Source organism: Lampetra fluviatilis, chromosome 36 (assembly GCF_964198595.1).
Source record: "Lampetra fluviatilis chromosome 36, kcLamFluv1.1, whole genome shotgun sequence".
NCBI lineage: Eukaryota > Metazoa > Chordata > Hyperoartia > Petromyzontiformes > Petromyzontidae > Lampetra > Lampetra fluviatilis.
Window position 1 is genome coordinate 3,046,991 of NC_136310.1, and position 15,167 is coordinate 3,062,157.

Here is a 15,167-nt window from a genome sequence, read left to right on the forward strand (position 1 = left end):
GCTGAGGCAAGTGCTGTTAGCAAGCACCTATGAAGACCAGCGCGGCACACGAGGGGGATGGGTGGCCAGCACCACACCTGGCAGCTGTTGTCTCCCCAGTGGCAATGTTTACACACCACACCAAGTACTCATTTGAGGCTGAGTCCACCTAGGAGGGGCCCAGGACCGGTTATGATAATCGTCACTGGCGTTGTCTCTGAGCGGGAACCGGACTCTGGTAGCCGGGTTTGTAGTGCAACACGCGAACTGTAGCACCGCTGATTCCCGGACGCGTGGTACGACTCGCAAACACGCCGCAGAGCTGTGCAGCACAACCGAGAAAACCTACACGAGTAATATTAGATCAAAACGTTAACATTTGTCACTGGCTCGGCTGGTTGAACAGAATCTAAACAATGTTACAAATGTCAATCTCTTTCTGTATGATAAAAAAAACAGGCCAGTCATTGGTCAACGTTCCAGATTCTTATTAGCAGGGAACCAGTGTTTGCATAGAATTAAAAAAAACTACGAACCATAACACAAATATAAATAAATATACATACCACGCCACATAGTGACGCTCTTTTTATCAAGCCTCGAGAGACGATGGGTTAAGCTGATGATCGCTATGCTAATGCACAACTGAGCCATACTAAACACAAACATACATTCTAAATGAAACAGAGAAGCGTGTAAACGGATAATGTGTGAAACCTACCCGACACGGAAACGTTCAAAGCAGAGTCTTTCGAAGACAAACGAGTTTGGAGAGACTTCATGAAATTTCCTCGGTGAAATATCGCACTATTGCAGATAACATCTGGATAGGAAGAATTTCATTTATAGATATGAGTGATGTATTGCGATGTGAATAGGGCACTGCAGGCTGTCTTCTGGAGAGCATGGGTAAATGTCATGAAAATGGTGTTTATTTGAATGTTACAGTCAAAACGTTGGGGTTCAACAGATATTACAAAGTGCAATGCGTGCATGTGGCAGTAATGGATCTGTGTTTGAAATTCAATACAAATGCTAAGTTCACGTGACAAAAGTTTCCCTTTCTGAAGCAAGAACCATTTCCATCGTGGTTTATGTTTTCACCTAATTTGTGCATAATTTTAAGTGTACGATGTATATTCATTTGCTTATCCAGAAATTGCATGTCATCTTGTTCAACTCATTTCCAAATACATAACTGCATATTTACTGACATTGCTAGGGCTTTAATATCATTGTGAATGTTTAAAGAAATCATTTAATTATAAAACTGCGTACACGTTCTGCAAGTCACTCGGTGCAACCTTAAACACAAAAAATGCAGTTACCATCTTGTTTGCGGATTTTTATTCCACCTCACCATATTCTTTTCTCCGTTTCTACTTAACATAACACCTTTTCTCTCTCTCTGCTCCTCTCGTCTCAATCTCAACACATATGCTGTTGCTGCCAAACGGTCACACAGATTACATTTTTGTGAGCAGACATAATGTCCCGTGCCTGAACTACGGCTCGAAGACCGAGACATTTCAATCTTCCAAAATCCAACCGGCAATCATTTCCCGTTTTAAATTGTTACTAGCCCCCCCCCTCCCCCAAAAGACCGTAATCTGGGCTGTACCCCAGCATCATTTAGCGAGACAAATTGCTGCCTGGGTTAGACAAGGGCAACCAGCAAATGTACAACAGATGCCACTTTCTAAATAAAGATCTTTGTGGCAGAGAAGAGGTTCTTTAAACTCATATTATAACAAAACAGGTCCCATATTTGCAAAGCAGACTTTGGGGGAGCAGGCAGCATAGCATCCGCATGGCATTTGAGAAAATCCTTTTGCAATTATGGCACAGCTGTCTGTTATTTATTCTTGTTACAAAATGTTGTACTTGATTATTTATTTCACAACACTGCAGCAATGGTGTGGTGCCTTAGGAAAGGATTAAAGCCATCTGTTTCATCACGTGCCAGCTTGTAGCTTTCTGCTAAGTGATGCATACAATCGAAGCCCTAAGTTTGGTGCCTTGTTATATATTTTTAAAATGCATGAATACAATATAAAACTACACATACATTATGCATATTTGTTTTCTGGAACAACTAATCCCCTGCTAGAGTTATGAACAAGTTAATAATTTGGTATGTAATGCATAAGTGTATTTTTTGGGAACCGATCGGGTGAGTAAATGTATATAGTACCCGCTCTCCCACCTGCCACAGCCAAACAATAACAACAGGGCACCCAATTGTTAAATGTTGTGAATTGCTCTCCAACATGCTGACGTGCTGACGTAATTCTATCCCTGCGTATGACAATATGTTCAGGCTCTAAATGCCATTGTCGAGATCTGCTGGCCAAGAGAAGCTTCAGGAGGAAGTTTGTGTGGGTTTCCTACTTCTGTCGAAGGAGCGCAGACTACAGTGGTCTACTACTTGATTCACAGATTGGTTTCCATGGTCACAGTAGCACTGCGGCTTGCCTTCAATTATCCATTTCGATTTAAAGCTTTCGTGACTGCAGGGATTCATCTTCTTGGTTCTTTCGGTAAAGTCACGTAGAAGGGAAGTAATAAAATAATAAAAATTAAACATAATAAAATAATTCTCACGACGTTTCGGCCACCACGCAAGCAGCCGCCCTCAGGTGAAGACCCTGCAAGCAGCCGTCCTCAGGTGAAGACCAGGTCTGTCTTCACCTGAGGACGGCTGCTTGCGTTGTGGCCGAAACGTCGTGAGAATTATTTATTTTGTTTTATTTTTATTATTTTCTCCCAGGTCTGTCTTCACCTGAGGACGGCTGCTTGCGTTGTGGACGAAACGTCGTGAGAATTATTTTATTATGTTCAATTTTTATTATTTTATTACTTCCCTTCTACGTGACATTACCGAAAGAACCAAGAAGAAAGTTCAATTATCCATGTATCAAGGAGATGTGTGCATCAGTCTGTCGATGCACTGATGTGGTTGATGGTTATGGTGGCGCCTTTGAGGAATGTGAAAGCCAGGAGGTGTGATGTTTGGGGCTCGAATGAGGTGTGATGTTTGGGGCTCGAATGAGGTGTGATGTTTGGGGCTCGAATGAGGTGTGATGTTTGGGGCTCGAATGAGGTGTGATGTTTGGGGCTCGAATGAGGTGTGATGTTTGGGGCTCGAATGAGGTGTGATGTTTGGGGCTCGAATGAGGTGTGATGTTTGGGGCTCGAATGAGGTGTGATGTTTGGGGCTCGAATGAGGTGTGATGTTTGGGGCTCGAATGAGGTGTGATGTTTGGGGCTCGAATGAGGTGTGATGTTTGGGGCTCGAATGAGGTGTGATGTTTGGGGCTCGAATGAGGTGTGATGTTTGGGGCTCGAATGAGGTGTGATGTTTGGGGCTCGAATGAGGTGTGATGTTTGGGGCTCGAATGAGGTGTGATGTTTGGGGCTCGAATGAGGTGTGATGTTTGGGGCTCGAATGAGGTGTGATGTTTGGGGCTCGAATGAGGTGTGATGTTTGGGGCTCGAATGAGGTATGCATGTGGGACTTCTTTCGCACCATACGTAGCCGACCGTGATGATCCGAGGTGCTTGGTGTTCATTCTGGGCATCTGCATTGTTCGACTGTTCACCAAGATTCTACCAGATCTGGGCGCTATTCAAGGATGGTGACAGAATGGAAATTCGGGGCTTGAGCAATAATAGATTGGCACGTTTGTTCACGCGACACCTTGATTAATTGGCTGTGTCAAGTCACGTCTAAAGATAAAATAATAAATTAAATTCAATAATAGAATACGACTTAATTTATTATTTTATCTTTAGACGTGACTTAACCGATAGAACCAAATAATAATTCCTGCAGTCACGAAAGTTCTAAAATTAAGATTGGCTGTGTCAAGTAGAGGAGGATGTATGGCACACATTGTACTCACCCAATCTGAACCACAAATTAATTCTATATCATAATATCGCTCGCGAAAGCCCATGCGTTGCATTCATGTGGAAAATAAGAATTTGGATTTTTTTAAATTAAATAATTATATCAAAAATCATATGGAATAACTAACACTGAGAAAGGTGTGCATTAATAAAAATCATGCACCAAAATAAAAATGGCAATGATCACATCATTACAATTAAGGTGAAACAATAGCAATCGAATTGGCAACATTGTTTCACGTGGAAATGTGTATCTTGTCATACAAATATAATTAATTTGGATAATCAAATATTCATATAACTGTAAAAACGAATGAAAACAAATGGGGTCCCAAAGCTTGTATAGAGTACTCTTATCAATTACATTTGGCAACTGGGCAGCATTTGTATATTAAGCCTGACTCTTGTCGAGACCTAAAACATTTTTTTATTTATTTTGCCAGGACAGGCCCACAAATGATAGCTCAAAGAAGTGGCTTGTCATGTAGAAAGTGAGCAGCCAAAAATACCGTAAACGCATGTTGATTCTAAATGTGGAGGGAAAAACCGGAGGATCCGGAGAAAATGCCATGTGAGCACGGGGAGAGCACGCAAACTCCAAATGTGCAGGTGTAGCGTCGGGATTGAACCCGCAACCTCCCGTACGCCAGGCGAGGTAGTTAACTTATCGCTACCACATAGGTCGCTACATTATACACATGAGAAGCGTTTTATATTGAGCAGGCAAAGTTAATTCCTCCGCCGCGGGAATTAAACCAGTGGTCTGAGACTTGCTGACCATGAAGGGCAACATTAACACTTCCTAGCCACGCACCACATCCTCCGTTTCTGCTTCAGATATACCGTAGTTGTGTTTATTTAAATATCTATGTAATCAATCAACACCAAGATCAATACAACATCATGCAAAACAAAAACTAATGCTTGCTTAAATAAATGCTGCTGGATAATATTTGTCCGGTGTTTATTGATATGTAGGCCACAGAGAACAGAGTTCGATTTGGATACTATTCAATTAAAACAAGGGAAGTCGAAAACATAATATTCACAAACGTGCACAATTATGCATATTTCAACACGGGCTATGAGCCCGACAGTGTACTCTGCTAGACAGAGTCTCCACTTGGCGGAATGCCCAACCATTTCTCATCGATTGTGTTCCATGTGAACACAACTGGCCCCCGATGACCACTACAGGGCAGTTTAAAGTTTCACTGCACTGTTGGTGGGTAATGAACACTCAACATCGGTGTCCCGCATTCATAGAGAACTATTCGTAACGAGCCGAAACAACTGTTCAATTGAGTGCTCAGCTGATCCATATAAGGAGCAATTGAAGTTTAAGTGCCACGTTGATGTGCATCATTAAAGTACCCACACTGGAAGCACGTTCACTTCAGCTGGAGGGCTTTTAAAGGTAAAAAGGTGTAGTCCTGAAATGTCTTGCTTATTTTACTACTGTTTAACACGTAGTAGGCTTTCACGACACATATTACCCAGAGGTTTTGTTTTTTGAGTAAGAGCGCATATATATACATGTCGGGGTTAATGTCATAATATAAATTCCTATGGATTATGTTAATCTGAGAATATTTAGTACGTATTATTGGTTGGGGTAAGTTTACGTGACAAACCTTACTAATTGGCTGTGTCGGGTGGTGGTAGGTTAATTACACATTTATATATTTACGTGATATAACCCCCCCCCCAAAAAAAAACTTCTATTAGGGATATTCTACCACTGGCAGGAAGGCCTTAGCTGGAAGGGTGACAGTACTTTGCTGATCGAGGTGTCCACATTGCTCCACTGCTGGATGGACAGAGTGCCGAGTGATTTGAGGAAAAAAATGTTCATTGCTTCAACTCCCATGCCGAGAGATCAAACCAGTGACCTCAGGACTGCAAATCCAGTATGCAAACCATGATGGCACCTTTACACGAACAACATCCTTCCCGAATTGCAGCATTTCTCCGCATGTGCCTTTTTTGTATATTGTTGCTGTGACATTCTAAGAATATCAAAGCAATCCGTGTAGTTGATGACTGAGGAACCATGTGGCTTTGAGATCCTCACATGTGTGGCTTCTTTCTAGATTTGAAGTTTTCGTGACTGCAGGGATCCATACTCTTTGGTTCTTTCGGTAAAGTCATGTAGGTAGAAAATAAAATAAATTCATTAAATTTATTAAATAATAAAATGTATGTGTTTTATTAATTTATTCATGAAATTGCTTTAACTTATTTATTTTATTTTATACCTACGTGACTTTACCGAAAGCACCAAAGAGTTTGGCTTCTTTTTTCGGGTTTGAGAAAAAGTGACACCAGCTGGGTACTTATTATTATTTTCTTTAATTATAATTCTATTGTATTCTATCACATCACGGTTGCTGAGCACGAGAGGCCGAGAGGCACGACACACACACAGATCGTCAAGCAAAACAAACGCCGCTATTGAAGTCGACATAGACCGCAGTTAACTTGTTTCTTGACTTGATGGTGGTGATGAGAACGCGGCAGATGTGGCGATGGGAGGACATTCCAAAAGCAGACGGCAGAAGGAGATGATTCGTGACCTGCGGTGTCGTTTTTGAAAGAATCACGGACTGCTAGACCGAATCCTAAACACGGGTGGTGGAATTAATTATTGAAATTCACAGGAGAGGTAACCAAGGTAGCAGTGGTATATAAACAAATGTGTACGGCACACCGAGCTCCCGAAGGCTGTCATTTGGTGCATAGTGTAACTTTGACAGGAGACCGCAACAAATGGTGGTCGTGACATAGTCAACAATACACACATTTGTGCTGTGAAGATTAAACTACCGGGCACAATATCCGAGCTTATGTCTCCACAGAGGATCAGATATTATTCTATATATATATTTGAAAGAAATACCATTTGAGGGTACAATTGCACTCAGTCTAAAATATTGAAGCGAAAAGTTGGAAAATCGAAGTGCATTTCTTGGGATTCAACATCGCAACTCATTAAATATATATATGAAAAATGCGGATAATGATATCAAATAACAACGGGCTAAGTTGTGCCAGTTCACTTTTGATTAATAGTTTGCACTTTAGTTATTCATGTTTGAAAACAATTAATCATTGCATTTCGGTACCGTTACAAATGAATCCAATGACCTTCAGTGACGCGCATGGTGAAGTATGGTCAAATACCCACCAGTGATTGGAGACTTTCGTCCAACAGTAAATTGACACAATAACTTATTGTTACATTCCATTGTACTAGATCTTGTTGATGTATGTAACGTCGTGAGAATTATTTCATTTTATTATGTTTTATTTTTATTATTTTATTACTTCCCTTCTACGTGACTTTACCGAAAGAACCAAGAAGAAGATAAAGACGTATCATGATGATTTTGGCAATTAAGAAACGTGTTCGCATTTTTTTTTTACATATTTCTAAATAAATTTGACTTATAATGTAGTGGTAATGCACTGATTTCTGAGCAGTGAAACGTGTATTATTGTTAACCACTTACTTCATTAATGATCTGTAAACTACATATACAAAATAAACATCCTTCACTTTGTATAAGTAATATTTTACCCACAGAGATACAAGGTTAATAGAGCCACCAAACGCTTTGGATTAAAACAGTTTAATTATTCATAGTGACTAATTAATAAGCAAGTCTTGTTATTGCTTCCCCAGAGCCCCTGTGGGACAATGAGTCTTGTAGAGCTGTTCCCACAATTTCTGTTCGCACGGCCGAGTGGTCAAAGCATCTTCTCCCTCCAGGTCAGGGGGGGGGGGGGGGGGTCAGGCTGAGGTTGAAATCCCTATCATGCCATTAGCTCATCCGCCTAATAAATCATCAACCCAATGCTTCACCAACTCGCTCATGGGTGTCCTTGATCCCACTCATGCAACTGCAACAACAGAGTGGCTTTTCATGAATTTCGTACATTAAAATGTAATGTTAAAACAAATTTTGCGAGAAATGATCACAATCCAATATTACGGTGTTAATATTGATTACATGCTGATATTTAAACTTCATTTGTTTGTTCAAGCATCTGGTTGATACAATTAGGTGGTCAATTGTGTTCTACCATTGACCGTGTCATCTTTAAAAATGCAAACTCGCGAATTTGGCTTTTTTGCATCTAAATTATCCTCTATTTGGTTTCCCATGACCAAACTGCATAGCAAAATGGATCTGAATTATGCACTCATTGACAACAATTTTTTTCAATATTATTCACTAATTTAAGATGAAACGTTGAGCATCATTGATAACAAGAGCGGGGGCCGAATATATGTGACACTATACATCTAGATAACTCAAATAAAATGTAACAGAGCTTGCTAGCAAAACATTGACCAATTATGTTGGTGCTATTTTACCATTTTAACGAAGTAAAAGTGTTGCATATTATTATGGTGGCGTTGGAATACGGCCTGCTGTTCATCAAAGGCACGGTCACCTGTTTTGCATTTGAGTGATGCATTACTTCTCAGAGTAATAGCTGTGATGAGTGATATTTAAACTTGCCCTACCCCCAACCCCGTTTGCACAACAGGTGTTTAAGACCGCTAGAACGGCTACATTGTGGCCGGCAGATGCCAATGCAGCCACATCCATTGCTTTATTGTACTGCTATGCTCACACATCTACACGCCTTGCCATCACTAAATTGGACTGACTCTCATGATCGTGAGCAATCAACACAACAACCCCAATGACTGACACGAGGTAGGAAAACCTTCATCCATCAGTGGATTGATCGTGGCTGATAATGGTGAAAGTGCCACATTGTACTAACCGTACTACCACCCTCACATCAGCTGGGTGGTAGTGTAGTTATGAGTCCCCAATCCAGACTCGCAAGGATATACATTAAATTCCGATATTGGCATTGGAGTCATCCAGATGATGACAATGCTATGTTATACATTTCTACAATTAGTCAACATGATCCTAACAGCCACACGAGGTACTCCAGTCCCAAATGTTTTACAATTCATCAAAATGCAAAGGGTGGAAGATACGTATGGGGGTGTCCTGATTGACACATACACAGGGCCACCAAGTCAGTGTGGTCTGTTATGGAAAGCCGTGCAATGCTCCGTTGACATGACCGAATCTTATAGAGGACAATGCAAACGCTATCTTGCAGTGTTGTAGTTTACTGAATTTGATGACCAAATGCATTAGATTAATTTGACGATGACAAATGCCCCAAAAATGTCATTTCAGGAAAAGTAATCAAACACTGTTGCACATTACATGCTATTTTAAAAAGGGCATCCTCAAATTGCATCCAGCAAATTGCATAGGAGGACAAATTAGATTCTAAATTCAGGATTTTTTGTTTTATACTTATTAAGCAAATTGACCCATTTATAGTTTGTACTCAACCAATTTATCACATTGTTCAAAATAAAATGAATGCAGCATACATCAAAGTTACAGAGTGGACCACATTGTACAGCGGTTCCAGTTAGTTTTAGAATTAATTTAAAAGCTCCAGTATGTAAGTTACACATTAGTGCGCTTTGGGTTAAACATGAGCAAGCAATCTTGAGATTTAATATAATGCAATAACAGCCCCAGCAAAAAAAAAAGTTATGCATTTATGAATGCGTAGACAACTCAACACAATTAAGCAAATAAAATGCAATAAAAATAAGACTCTTCCCTCCAGCTGCAATAATCTTTGAGACAATCAAATGAGAGAAGATTGCACGGCCCAGCAGGCATATGCCACTGAAAAGCCGAGATACAGATGCGACATAAAGTAATGGTAACCAACTTAACAAACTCGATGTATAATTTAATCAAATGTTTGCTAAAAGGGCTCTCTGTGTAGGGAGTGGAAATTGCTCGCGACGCCGGCGATGTTGTTCAAACTTTTACTGCAAACACATTTTGCACCTACATTCTGAATTACAGGCGCGGAGCTATTTGCACAGAAATATGCTTGACTGATTTCGTATGATCACTTGAGCCTGCGCAATGTGATGCAAACAATAACGATTTACTTTAAAGGAAGCAGAGCGTAAGGCAATAAATTTGTCTCACACTTGTATAAAACTGCCGTTAGTCAAACTTCAACATTCTGACTTGAAAATCAAATACGAGCACCGGCCCACACTTTACAGTATGATGTTGTTTATCGAACAAGATGGTCACCGCATCACGCGCTTTCAGATGCGCTTCTGTGGCCAGCTGGAACGCTCTTCCTTCCGATATTAGGAAGTCACTGGAGCTGTGCAATTTGAAATCATCATCTAGATTGACAACTCATTTTAAATCGAGATTGAAGTCTAGATTTAAATCTAGATTGAAAGTCCGGATTGCCCTTCTGTCACATCCTAGAATCTCGCCCAGATCCGGAAGAACGCTGGTGAAGAGAGTGGAACACAGCTAATGTCCAGAATAAACACACAGCACCTCTGATTTGCATGGTTGGCTACGTACGGTGCAAAGGAAGTTCACCGTACGTACACACATAGCTCACTGGACTTGCTATCCAGAGATCGCTCCCAGTATGACAGTTAAGGCAATGATACACGTTTTTTTTTTATCCCACGACTTCTGTCCACCCAGCAGTAAATATAGGTACACCACATGTAGTCAATAAGGAGGCCCCATTTTGGTGGGTAAAGTGTGGGCACTCTTCTTTAAATACCTCTGGCCAGCATGTGAAAGTAGGCCAAATGCATTCCAGAGGGGCTCTCTGTAACTCCCTGCAGTGGATGCCCTTCCACCAGCAGTGGCCTAAGCAAGCAAGACTTCACCTTTACCTTTGCAATTACATAGCTGGAGTACAATAGCTGGATTCTAGATTTGAAGCTTTCGTGACTGCAAAGATTCATATTCTTAGGTTTTTTCGGTAAAGTCACGTAGGCGGATCAGCTATCGTGCTGTGACTGTTCCACCTGAAGACGGAAGCTTGTGTTGCTTCCGAAACGTCGTGATTTTTATTTTATTTTACTTTTATTAATTTTCATTTTTTTACCTACGTGACTTTACCGAAAAAACCTAAGAATACAATAGCTGGAGTTGTTGTTGTTGTTGTTTTTCCACTGCTTGGTAAATGCCTCCCCCCCCCAATGTTCGTCCTCTCATTCCTCTCCTGTGCTGCTCCCGTCGAGCCGTGCTCCCCGAGCTCCGAGGCATCGTCTCACTGCTGCCGTCTCTCTTCCCCTGTCCCACCGTCGAGTTAATTTCGTCACCGATTTGTCGACCGTCGCTCTCAAGTGTGTGCGTTGTACGTTCTATGCATGCGCGATGAACTTATTTCGCGCCGTACGTAGCCAACCGTGCCAATCGGAGGTGCGGGGGAAAGACAACAGAACTTAACGCAACAACGACGACGAAAATGCCACGATGTCTTTTTTGCATTAAAAACAGCATCAGCTACCATGGTTATTTTTTTGTATAATTAAACTACTTTGTTGACCTACTCATAGTATATGTCTTCAAGTAGATCGCATTTGAACATGACGATGCTTAATAATAAAAAATCGACAAATTCTACTTGTGCGGCATTGCTATTCTGTATTTGCATTAATAATAATTTAAAAATGCCGGTCAGACCTGCACCAAATTAATAAATACGTATACATCACTTTGGAGTCTGATAGCCAAAAGAGATAACGCATTGATTTAATGAGACACGCGCAATCTCTCAGGAGCAGCCTTGCATCATGTGCCCAAAGCATTTCATTCCAATTCCCTGAAAAGGTTTTCGAGAAGTTGTCATGAGTGAAACGATCAGTCTGTCCACCGAGGCACTCGCTACCCTGCTGTCCTATGCACAGCAAAGCAAACGCGTGCGTTCAACCCCAAACCACTGGCGTTCCCTCCTATCAGTGTTAAACTGCCACCTCCTATGACATGTGGATGAGACACATGAGCGTTCGCGAAGGAAAGAAATGTAACACAAACTGAAAGGTGCGTAAATAAGTGTGGTAGGTGGTGGGGGGGGGGCAGATGGATACTTAGACAGGAAGAGGAGAACGTGGACTGGATGACGTATGCAGGCGTAAGACGTAGTTTTTTCTTAGTCAGAGTAGTAAGTGGGGCTTGAGCAGGACGTGTCGCGAGCAGCGACGATTCCCGCTGGTCAAGACGACCGACGGCTAAGACGAATGGGCAGCCAAGATGGAACGCGTTCCAGAGGAGCATCCAGCAAAAGGAGACAGAACGAAGTTATCCGGCTCGTGAGCGACAGTGACAGTTTGCCGGGGGGGCCTTCATCCAGCAGTGGACTGATCATGACAAATGATGAGGGTGATTTGAGCATGCAAGGGCAACCCAGAATTGTACGAGAAGATTCATCCGATCGTCTGTATTCTTTCGTGCTTTACCACGCGGATGAAATTAATAATTTGCGTGATTAAACACAGTTAATAGGATACATCTATAGAGCTGCCCCTTCCCTCCATCGAATGAGAATCAGAAAAAAATAACCCGTAAAAACAAAGTTTTTCACTATAAATCCTTTATATGCGTGGCGGCTAGAGTCCTCTCGTCCTCTGGCTTGAGATGGCTGCCACCTATGGGTCAGATGATTGCCTGGCACCATTAAGCAATTGGTAATTAAATATAAAAAAAAATTCCTAAAAAGTGTAAAATTTTGGAATTTTTTTTTAACGAAAATTAATTGTCACGCACAACGAGTCTGTGTGGAAAATGTCAGCTCGATTGGATCACGGGAAGTGGGTTAAAAAACGACCGAAAGATTTGCACGGTCGTAAGCAAGCACGCAAGCATGCAAGCAAGTTAACTTAATATAAAGGATTTAAAAAGGAATGTCCCCATAGTTGCTAGAGGTGCTGGCTACAGATTGTAAATTGTGAGACAAGCAAAGGTTAAAACAACTTATTTTTTCTCGTATTAATTCCTGATGCAGCAGAGTTACATGTGAACATTGTTGGGTTAGCTTAGAACGGCCACCTGGCCAAGTGCTATTTATTATTCAGCACTTCAAGGCATGTAACTGGAGCTACGTGCAAAGGCTGGACATGCCAATATGGGATTTCCTTTAATACTGTATGCTTAAGCAGCGAATTTGATTAGTGGGAATAATTGTTGATTAATGTGTCTTGGGCAAGTCAAAAAAATAACACAAAAAGGAACGATGCACCTGGGAATGCTTCCCTCGTGAAAATGTGCGCAAGAACAAGCGCAATTAATCCTGGATTCTTGTGAGTCACACGATGGGGCCCGAGCGAGCGGTTACTCTTCCCGCATTGCACGGTCTCGGAGAAGTTTGGAATTTTTGTTTCGTGCAGAAATCCCAGAAAAGGGGCCTCATTTGTCGCGGTTCAATTGATCTCGTGACGGGCCCATCGACTTTTCAGTGTTACGGTGAATGTAATTAAAAGTGGCTTATTTGCATCTAACCATAGCGGTATGTATTTCGGTGAGAAGCCGCTGGCTTAAGGTGGGTCTTGTAAAACATCCCTCCCCCCCACCCCGCCCACGTTGTAGAACACAACTTCGAATTAAAATGTGTGCAAGGGAAACAATGAAATAAAAACTGGAATTCATGAAGAAGCGAAATGGGAGCTTTAATCTCTATGGGACCTGGGGGTCAAGGTTGAGATGGATTGTGTGCCGGGGGTGGGGGTGATGTGAGATGGGTGGATTGTTCCATCGTGGCACCAAGGGAGATGTTGGCGGCTTGTGGAGGCCTTCATCCAGCAGTGGATATACCATGGCTTGTGATGATGCTGCTGAACCTCAAATGCTTGCCACTGAATTTAAGTCTCTTTTTATGCTCCGAGGAAATGTGCTAATTGTTTTTTGGTTTAGTTTTTCCAATGCACTATTCCGATTTAGTGGGATTTATAACATACGTGTCCATGACTCTCGTATTTATGTCAAATTCTAAGTGACATTTTATAAAATGCATAAAAAATGCTCACTGTGGTGGACTGTTTTGAGATTTCATCCACGGTTACTTTCCCTCCTCACATAACATAAAATAAATAAGTTATTTGCTTTTCATAACTCATGCACGAGAGCATTATGTTCACGTAACATTAAAATGCAACAACTTAACAAGATGCAGGTGCAGTTCCCATTCGTCGTCGGGACGTGCGTTGTTTCGCTGCTATAAATACGAAGGGTCGGACGCGGATTTTCCAGATTATAACAATTCTCTGAATTCAAGCAATTCTCGAAATTTCGGTGCAATGTCAAAGGCTTGCCCTCGCAAACCATGCCCCGTGATTTATTAGCTCCTCGCCGCTTGCCAAACGGCTCACTTGTTTAATAATGATCACAAAGCCAATTATCAGGAGACCGAGGTTGGGTTCAAACCGGCGATCCCTGAAACCATTAGGCAAGTATTGGAACCACGAGGTCACCCCACTACCCCAAGACGTGTGTGCGTTCTTGCGTACGCGCTGGTGTGCGCTCACACGCGCGTGACGTATGCAACATGTGCGGCAGCAACCACGACGGCCCCAACCCCTCCCCAATTCTGGGGCGATTCAATATCACAGGGCGATTCCTGTGAGACTCAGTGGGGGATTTTGGGCCATCGCGAGTAGCAACGGATAGAAAATTATCACACCAAGATGACACCGCTGCAGTTAAAGCATCCGCTGCTCTTGATCGTTTCTTCATTGAAATGGGTAGGCGCGAGAGTCGCGATGTAAGCCGATGATGCTGCTTTTGACAATTTTTTGTTTTCCTTTTCCTAAAGAGCAAGGTTACGTACATAGTGGTGGCATGGGGGAATTACTGAAAAGTTTATCCGAAAGAGTTTTGACTTAGAGACCAAATCACATTAAAATACCACAATATCCCTGCTAAATTAATGTGGCAGTAGGGGGTACGTGCTGTTGAATCATAAGCACATAGATACCTGCTCGAACAAGAATCAACAGCGTGAAACTCACCTTTAAGATATTTCATGATAGCATTATTACACGTGAAATTGATGTAACCGATGGAAGGTCATAATCTCAATCTTTCCTATTAATAATAATGATAGAACATTACATTTTTTGAAGACTCACACTACTTCATATCTGATTGATGACACATGGAAAATGATAGAAGGCAGTGCATATTGTGCTTCTCATGAATGTTCAAGGTATTTTTGAATTGGCGAGATTGTAAGCTACGCTGCCGAGTTTCTAATAAACTTGTACAGAGAAAATGAAAATGAGAAAAACCTTCCTCTGACCTCAGACAATATACGATGGGCACTACATTAATAAGTGTTCTATGTTTGGGAAAGTGCCTTATCATGTTAGATATGTAACTACTGCGATT